This window comes from Dendropsophus ebraccatus, chromosome 7, assembly GCF_027789765.1.
Source record: "Dendropsophus ebraccatus isolate aDenEbr1 chromosome 7, aDenEbr1.pat, whole genome shotgun sequence".
NCBI lineage: Eukaryota > Metazoa > Chordata > Amphibia > Anura > Hylidae > Dendropsophus > Dendropsophus ebraccatus.
In genome coordinates, this window is record NC_091460.1 from 145,242,460 (window position 1) to 145,252,019 (window position 9,560).

Genomic DNA, 9,560 nt, shown 5'->3' on the forward strand with positions numbered 1-9,560 from the left:
TGAAACAGTATGGAAAGAAGTGAAGAGGTTGGAGTCTGTAAGGTGACGCCATTATATGGAGGAATCATTAATATGTGCTCAGGCTGTACATAGGCAGTCATCTCATAGCAGGAAAAGGCTGCACAAACAATCCAATGATCAGGCTGTCCAAATGATTGTGCCAGCGCGGGGGTCCTGGGTTTAAATCACATCAAGGGCAACATCTGCAAAGAGTTTGTATGTTCTCTCTGTGTTTGCATGGGTTTCCTCCTGGTTTTCCGGTTTCGTTCCACACCTAAAACATACAGATAGGCGAATTTTATTTGTGAGCCCTAATAGGGACAGAAACCAAAATTGACAAACTATGTAAAGTGTAAAGTACAAATAAAAGCATTCTTATTATTATTGTGAAGGCTGTGTAACAAGTTCTCATAGAGATCAGACTTACTTTAAACGGGTATTCTCAGCTGCCAAACTTCCCTCTCTTCCTGCTCCTGGCCTGCTTTCACTTCCTACTTTGGGTGGAGGGCGGCACCCTCACAGTCATTGGCTGTTCTGGCCAGCAGCACTCTGCTCCTCCGCTCTGCTGTTCTGTTCAGCTCTGCTCTGACAGCTCCACGGGGCTGGGAGCTATGTGTGTGTGAAGATGGATTATGCATATAAGAAAGCCTAGAGAGAGCCTAGAGAGAGAGCCTGGAGAGACATCCTAGAGAGAGATCCTAGAGAGAGCCTGGAGAGAGATCCTAGAGAGAGATCCTAGAGAGAGAGCCTGGAGAGAGAGCCTAGAGAGAGATCCTAGAGAGAGAGCCTGGAGAGAGAGCCTAGAGAGAGATCCTAGAGAGAGAGCCTGGAGAGAGAACCTAGAGAGAGAGCCTAGCAGGGAGGCGCAGCTAAGATAGTAAATAGAACCAACTGCAAACTTCCTTCACTTTTAATGACCTACTGTTTTAGATATAGTTGTTGTGATGAGAAAAGCCCTTTAAAGTCTCCCATACACTTTATGCTAGAGTCAGGGAAACCCACTGCTGGAAGATTTCGGTGAAGATGGGGTTGGGCATGATGGATTTCTAATGCCCTTTTGTCTGTTGAACACAGGAATATTTAGCCATGCATAACATGTATGGGGTGAACGGGGGACAAATGATCTCCTGACAGTTATTGAAGGTATATAGACTCCGTTACATACAATATTTGGCTGTCTAATAGAGTGCACCAGATTTTTAACAGGGGTGCTGGATCTTTGAAAATCTGGCACATCTTTAAACCCCTCCCCCATATTGTAATATTGCCCCCTACTGTGCACCCCCTCCCCATATAGTAATATTGCCCCCTACTGTGCACTCCCTCCCCATATAGAAATAATGTGCCTTACTGTGCACCCACTCCCCTATATAGTAATAATGTCGCCTACTGTGCACCCACTCCCCCATATAGTAATAATGTCACCTACTGTGCACCCACTCCCCCATATAGTGATAATGTCGCCTACTGTGCACCCACTCCCCCATATAGTAATAATGTCTCCTACTGTGCACCCCCTCCCCATAAAGTAATAATGTCCCCTAGTGTGCACCCCCTCCCCATATAGTAATAATGTCCCCTACTGTGCACCCCCTCCCCTATATAGTAATAATGTCCCTTACTGTGCACCCACTCCCCCATATAGTAATAATGTCTACTACTGTGCACCCCATCCCCATATAGTAATAATGTCCCCTACTGTGCACCCACTCCCCCATATAGTAATAATACCCCCTACTGTGCACCCACTCCCCATATAGTAATAATTTCCCCTACTGTGCACCCCTCCCCCATATAGTAATAATGTCTCCTAGTGTGCACCCCTCCCCCATATAGTAATAATGTCTCCTAGTGTGCACCCCTCCCCCATATAGTAATAATGTCTCCTAGTGTGCACCCCTCCCCCATATAGTAATAATGTCCCTTACTGTGCACCCACTCCCATATAGTAATAATGTCTCCTTCTGGGCACCCACTCCCCCATATAGTAATAATGCCCCCTACTGTGCACCCCCTCCCTATATGGTAATAATGTCCCTTACTGTGCACCCCCTCCCATATAGTAATAATGCCCCCTACTGTGCACCCCCTCCCCATATATTAATAATGCCTCCTTCTGGGCACCCACTCCCCCATATAGTAATAATTTCCCCTACTGTGCACCCCTCCCCCATATAGTAATAATGTCTCCTAGTGTGCACCCTCCCCCATATAGTAATAATGTCTCCTAGTGTGCACCCCCTCCACATATATATATAATGCCTCCTTCTGGGCACCCACTCCCCCATGCCTACAAATATTTACATACAGGTGAGTAGAATATTACATTGACAAATCCATATCTTGCCGTCTGATTTTCCATTTTCATCTGCTGATAATCCGTAGACGTATCCTAAAAATATTTCAAATCCATCTGCATTGCTTATTTAAAGACCAATTCTCTAGCTCTGTCGTACAGTATATCTACAACATGGACTATGTTGGAAGCTCATAAATATTACAAGTATCTTTTTTTCTTGGATTTCATCATTAGTTTAATGACTGCGCTCCTTAGAAAATAAAATAAATTGGATTTTCTAGAATAATAATAGAAAAGTCATTAGAATCCTGTCCCATACAGAATAGTCGTACATATATGCTGATGCCATTACCTGTTCCCTTTTGGCTGTAGCTGTTTGATCAGCTACTTGTACTCTCTATGGATCTCCTTATAGAGGCCTAATTGAGAGATTTTTATCCTTTTATTTCAGTCCAGAATAAAAAATGTATGATGGACATTTCATAATGAAATGTAAAAATGCAAAAATAATAATATAACATTCTTAAGAAACAGTAAAATTGGGGTCAAAAATTCTGAAGCCCTTTATATAAGAATATATACACAAAATGTAGCTACAATAAAATGTACATATTATGTGACTGCAAAACATTCTACAAACAATCTAAGTCATCTCTTCTCCTCCTCTCACCATTGATAGTATCACCATACTATACCTGCTTGACAAAGGTCCAAGCGTCCAGTGGTTGGGCATACTAACCTCGTAAAAAGGGATTGTTAACTACATGTGATTACCTAAAGCATTACTGTCATTTATAGATCAAGAGTACAAGCGATTGTAAGAAACTCTGTAATAGGTTTTATTAACCCCTTAGCGACCCATGACGTATCTGATACGTCATGGTGCCGGGGGGGGGGGGGTTTAGAGAGGGGTCCCGCCAGGACCCCGCTCTTAACGGCGCTGATCAGGGGCGGATTAACTTTACCATAGGCCCGGGGCTGTTCACCAAGCCTGGGCCCCCCCACCCCACTGTAACTATGGCAGCACTAGCCTGGCGTTCATAGTACAGAACAGATAATGTCATGATGTCCTGATTTGTGCAAAATTGCCATAAAAAAAACTGTGATTTTTTTGCAAATCATGGCGGAAGTGTAGCCAGGAGACAGTGCACCACTGAAAGTATAAGTCTTTGGGTGGTCATGGGCCCCCCAGGAGCTCAGGGCCCCGGGCTGCCGCCCGGAACGCCCCTGTTATAGTCCACTACTGGCGCTGATCCCGGCTGATACGTGCAGCCGGGCAGTGCCTCTATTAGCCGGCGTGGGTCCCGTTGCCGCTCCGGCTAATTAAGCCTCTAAGTGCAGCTGTCAAACCTGACAGCTGCACTTAGAGGCTTTGATCCACATGTCCCTGGTGTCTAGTGGGACGGATCTCCCCCCCCCCGCGGTGCGATCGCGGGGGGGAGATTCGTTCTTCTGCCCGTGCCGGGCCTCAGCGTCGGATTGACGCTGATCCCGACTCAGCAATAGATTGCTATGGCCTGCAGCAGGCCAAAGCAATCTATGACCGATCTCATGGATCTTTGCTGTGTATATACACAGCATTTATCTGTATGAGAGATCAGTGCTATGTATATACAAGTCCCCCAGGGGGGCTTCTAGTTAAAGCAAAAATAAAAGTAAAAATGTTTTTTTATTAATAAAAAATCCCCTCCCCTATTAAAAGTCCAAATCACCCCCCTTTTTCCATTTTATAAATATAAATAAATAAACATGTTTGGCATTGCCGTGCACGTAATCGCCCGAACTATTAATTAATCACATTCCTGATCTCGCACGGTAAACGGCGTCAGCGCCCAAAAAATTCCAAAGTGCAAAATTGCACATTTTTGGTTGCATCAAATCCAGAAAAAATGTAATAAAAAGTGATCAAAAAGTCGCATATGTGCAATCAAGGTACCGATAGAAAGAACACATCATGGCGCAAAAAACTGACACCTGACACAGCCCCATAGACCAAAGGATAAAAGCGTTATAAGCCTGGGAATGGAGCGATTTTAAGGAACATATATTTGTTAACAATGGTTTGAATTTTTTACAAGCCGTCACATAATATAAAAGTTATACATGTTATATATTCTTGTAATCGTAACGACTTAAGGAACATGCATAACAAGGCAGTTTTACCATAGGGCGAACAGCGTAATTGCAAAACTCCCCGAAATCAAAACAAATTCCTTTTTTTTTTCAATTTGACAGCGCAAATGATTTTTTTCCGGTTTTGCAGCATATGTTATGGAAAAATAATGTCTGTCATTGCAAAATACAATTGGTTTCGCAAAAAATAAGGGCTCATATGGGTCTCTAGGTGACAAAATGCAAGCGCTATGGACTTTTAAACATAAAGTGGAAAAAGCAAAAGTGCAAAAACGAAAATTGGCTTTGACCTTAAGGGGTTAAGTAAAAGAGTTTTTTCCTACCTCCCCCCCCCCCCCTCACTTCATAAGAAGCAGTATTTCTGTGTCCATTTTGCTCTATGGAGAGGGGAGGGGCGAGGGGGATGAGTGAGCACAGAGAGGAGAAAGGGCAGCCCTGCACAGCACATCATCCTGCAATCTTCTCTCACCAAGCTCCCAGATAAGCACTGACCTTTCTGACCTGTGAATCCAGCATTTTATGTGCCCAGACAGTCTTCAAACTGTACAGCTGCTTGTCTTCTCTCGCTGCTCACTCATCCCCCTCAGCCCTCTCCCCCTTCATAGGTTATAATGGACTCAGCAAACCCGTCTTCACTTTGCTTCTCTGTAATGAAGAAGACTTTACCTGATTACCTAAAGCCGACAATGTCTGCACTGTCAGTTTTGTGCGGCCACTATTCAATGAAAAGCGGCCGCACAAAACTGACATGTCAGTGTTTTCTGCAGCCACAAGAAATGCAGGCCGGAGTGTATACTATTTGTATACACTTCAGCTGGGATTCCATAGAAGTCAATGCAATGTATTTATTCAATTAATGACGGCCGGTTCTGCAATCTGCAACACCGACCATAAGGATGTGTTTTGATTTGTTTGTTTTTTTTATAATGGAAGTCAGCGGAAAAACGGATCAACACAATTGCATCCGTTTTTCCATCGAAAAAAAATGATTGCAAAAATATAGTTTTCTTGTCCTTTTGGCTTTGGCTCCAAAAACTGAATGAGATATTTATAACATTGTGTCACACTGGCCTAAAAGATCCCTTCAAGTACCTAGTAAAGGAATGGCCACTTTGAACCATTGCTGCATGTTAAATCTGATCACACGACGTCCTCCTGCTGGGGCTCTCACCAATCGGCTGTAATATGTAGAACAGTAATCGTTCAGCTTCCCTATAACACGACCACATGGGAGGTGAATGTATACTTGCAAAAGATTTTTGAAATCCTGCCTGTTTTTGTTAGAGTGCCCCTTTAGCGTGATGACTTTAATGCTCTCACTGCTGTTCTTGAGCTCCTGACAGTCCCTTTCATGGTGATCAGCTATTTCTCATTCAGTCCATTTCAGATGGTGCAACTAGAACGTGTGAAACAAGAAGCAGAAAATCAGCAAGAAAACAGAAATTTCACCTGGACATTATTTGTCTTAGGGCTCGTTCCCACTGAGCAAAAGCAGCTGAATTTCTGCGCTGAATCAGCGCTGAAATTTCAGCCGTTAAAATAGGTGCAGAGCTAATTTCCATTGTGTTGAATGGAAATTCTGCTCTGCAGTTCACACAGTGGAATTTCCGCACTGAACTAATCCGCTTTCCGCCAGAAGAATGAACATGTTCATTCTTCCGCTAGCGGAAGCCTATACAAATCAATGGGGCTCTGATTTTCTGTTTCAGCGCGGATTCAGCGCGGATTCAGCGCGGATTCAGCGCGGAATACAAGCGGAATACAAGCGGAAATTACTCGCTGAATCAGCGCGGAAATGGGGAAAAGGGGGGGGGAGGAGGATTCTAGTATATATTCTGGTATAGTCTAGTTTACTCACCAAATACTCGCTGAATTTCAGCGCTGAATGCATGCGGATTCAGCGCGGATTCCTCGAGTATTCCGCGCTGAATTTGTCAAGAGCTGATTACGAGCTGAACACTTTCCTAGCAGAATACGCAGGGATTCTGCTTGCATTCTGCTTATATTCTGCTCGGAATTCAGCGTCAGTTGATTTCAGGCGGAAATATTTCCTTGCGTAATCCGCTCCTTTTGCTCTGTGTGAACGTAGCCTTACATTTCAGGTCAATCACAGGACACTACCTACCCCTCTCTGACATTGTGCTGGTGGACATTTTGAGAGATCATTTACAGAGGACACTATGATATATGGATTGTGGGGGAATGGTATTGATGCACTGGGATTGCAACATGCTATGTGAGCAGAAAGGAAAGAAACAGTGGGAGAAACACAAGTATTTACAGCTGGTGGCTAGAGGGAAGCTTTAATTTACCTTTCAGGCACAGCATAGAGCCAACAGGTTCAGCATGTATGTACACATCCGAGGCACTCTCCCAGACACAAGCCAAGTCCTGCACCCTTTTCCATTGTTCAGTCTTGGTCTCTCTGTTGTCTTACTTAAAGGGAATCTGTCATCTGTAACTCACGTTCCAAACAACAGTCACTGTTACATAGCTGTTAGGAGAAGGAGACACACGGGGATCTTTTTCGCTCATGCCCTCCTTGGGGGGTAATAATGGTCTTGAATTTCCTCCATACGTACACACTGGGGATTGGCGGAGTCCAAACTCTTTAGAGATGGTTTTCATTTCCAACTGTGAGGCCCTCAGAAATCTCCTATGTTCATCCCACAAGCATGTTGTGAAGATTAGACTTTAAAGCGACTCTGTATCCACCACCCCACCCCACCAAACCTCTAGTACCATCTGTTTGATGAGCGAACTCCTTACCGGTCGTGTCTTTTAAAATGTTCACGCAAATGTGCCGGCATTCCAATTAAAATAAAATGATGTTCATCCGGCTGATACTTCAGTTTCGGCCGGGTAAACATGTAAGACAGCGACTGTTGTTCTTACATAGTGTGAACATAGTCTAAGTGAACAGGTAATATGTACGCAAGAACATAGTTCTTAGAGTGTATCACATGCGCGACCCGTGCTCCGAGCCGCTGCCGCATTGCTTCCCCCACTCTGTGCCCACGTGTAGGGCCCCCAGCACTGATGTCATTTTGGCCTGGTGGGACTCCTTACCTCGCCACGCTCCTGTCCGGTCTCCTCTGTGTCGGCACACATGTCCCGGCCTTCTAGGGCTAGCGCACCGGCTCACTGTGATTTAAAGGGGCAGGTGGTCCCTAATTGGAAGCTTGCACTAATCACCTCCCCTATAAATGAAGCACCTTTTCCCTGTTGGATCTTCTCCATGCTTCCCTTAGCGTGTGGTTCCAGCTCTCCATTGTTCCTGCCCGTGGTTCCTGCTGCCCCTGGTTCCAGCCGTGAGTCCTGCTGTTTTCCTGCTGTCTGCCTAAGTATCTCCAGCTGCACCTCGCATGCCGCCGTTAGCAAGCGCCTTGCCAGGGGAGTGACCTGGGGGTCGCCCGCCGCAGTAAGTCCATTCCGCTTTGCGGCAGGCACTGGTGGAGACCAGCGATCCCTTAGACTCTGCTCCCTGGTGCGGCTTATGCCATCGCTAACGGTGGTACAACCGGTACACGACTCCAGTCGCTACAGAGTGCTGAGCTGTTATTGGTTGCTATGGGCAACAGATAGCATTCTCTTTTGTAAGACTGCTAATAAATCTCCCCCATTGTTTTGGATGAATCTGTGCACCATGTAACTACCCTCATAGCCATATACGTGCACCATGTAACTACCCTCATAGCCATATACGTGCACCATGTAACTACCCTCGGAGCCATATACGTGCACAATATAACTACCCTCACAGCTATATAAATGCACCTTATAACTACCCTCGGAGCCATATATGTGCACCATGTAACTACCCTCGCAGCTATATACATGCACCTTATAGCTACCCTCACAGCTATATACATGCACCATGTAACTACCCTCGGACCCATATATGTGCACCACGTAACTACCCTCAGAGCCGCGTACATGCACCATATAACTACCCTCTGAGCTGTATACGTTCACCATGTAACTATCCTCGCAGCCGTATACGTGCACCGTAGAACTACCCTCGGAGCCGTATACGTGCACCATATGACTGCCCTCGGAGCCGTATACGTGCACCATAGAACTACCCTCGCAGCTGTATACGTGCACCATAGAACTACCCTCGCAGCTGTATACGGGCACCATAGAACTACCCTCGCAGCTGTATACCGGCACCATGTAACTACCCTCGGAGCCATATAAGTGCACCATAGAACTACCCTCGCAGCTGTATACGTGCACCATAGAACTACCCTCGCAGCTGTATACGGGCACCATAGAACTACCCTCGCAGCTGTATACCGGCACCATAGAACTACCCTCGCAGCTGTATACCGGCACCATAGAACTACCCTCGCAGCTGTATACCGGCACCATAGAACTACCCTCGCAGCTGTATACCGGCACCATAGAACTACCCTCGCAGCCGTAACTGAGATGTATTTTATGTAGTCTGCGATGGTTACGTTAAACATGAAGTGAAATAGCTCTGCAATAGAAGCAGACAGTAGTGATGCAATTTATTTCCAAAGCTTTGGGGATCTCCCGGCTTGGAGGGGATTGCTACAATAGTACCTCCTATGTACTATGTGTAATGAAATGGCTGAGCTGCTCACTTTATTAAATGTTTTGTGAGTCCGTCGGGAAATTCACCATTTCACATACAATAAAGAACTCATTTGTAGTTGAGCAGAACATAGGCCGATTTTCCATTACTTCTATAATAAAACTGTATTAGTGAACACGGCGACGGCCCCATTGCTGTTAACGGAGCCCATAAACCTGTGTGTAAATCAAATGGTTGGGATTATAGAAATGTAAAACATGAAAATCAGGTGTTCAGATTTGTCAGTATGTGTGATATATGCGGCACAGTAACCTATAAAGGAACCATATTATTAGGGTCCATGTACGAAATCCACACACATAATCAGGATTGTCCCAGAGCGCGAAGGGTCAAGAGGGCACAAAGGTTTATTAGCTGTATGACTATTCAGAAGAGGGGCACACTGGCCCAGCAGAGGATGGGGGCACAGCGGATTGGGGGGGGGGGGAGTGCTTGTGTTATAAATAGTGTATAGGGTATGTATGGGAGTGCTTGGGTTATAGATGTATATAGGGTATGTATGGG

At 45.3% G+C, this 9,560-nt stretch overlaps 1 long non-coding RNA gene across 1 annotated transcript; it reads right to left on the reverse strand.

The window, feature by feature from the left end:
* Window positions 1-246: 246 nt before the first annotated feature.
* LOC138797088 (uncharacterized) lies at window positions 247-7,906 on the reverse strand. The gene is made up of 3 exons (XR_011363892.1): window positions 7,648-7,906; window positions 5,525-5,828; window positions 247-274 (listed from the first exon to the last, which is right to left on the reverse strand). It is a non-coding gene; the product is annotated as an uncharacterized lncRNA (long non-coding RNA).
* Window positions 7,907-9,560: the final 1,654 nt, after the last annotated feature.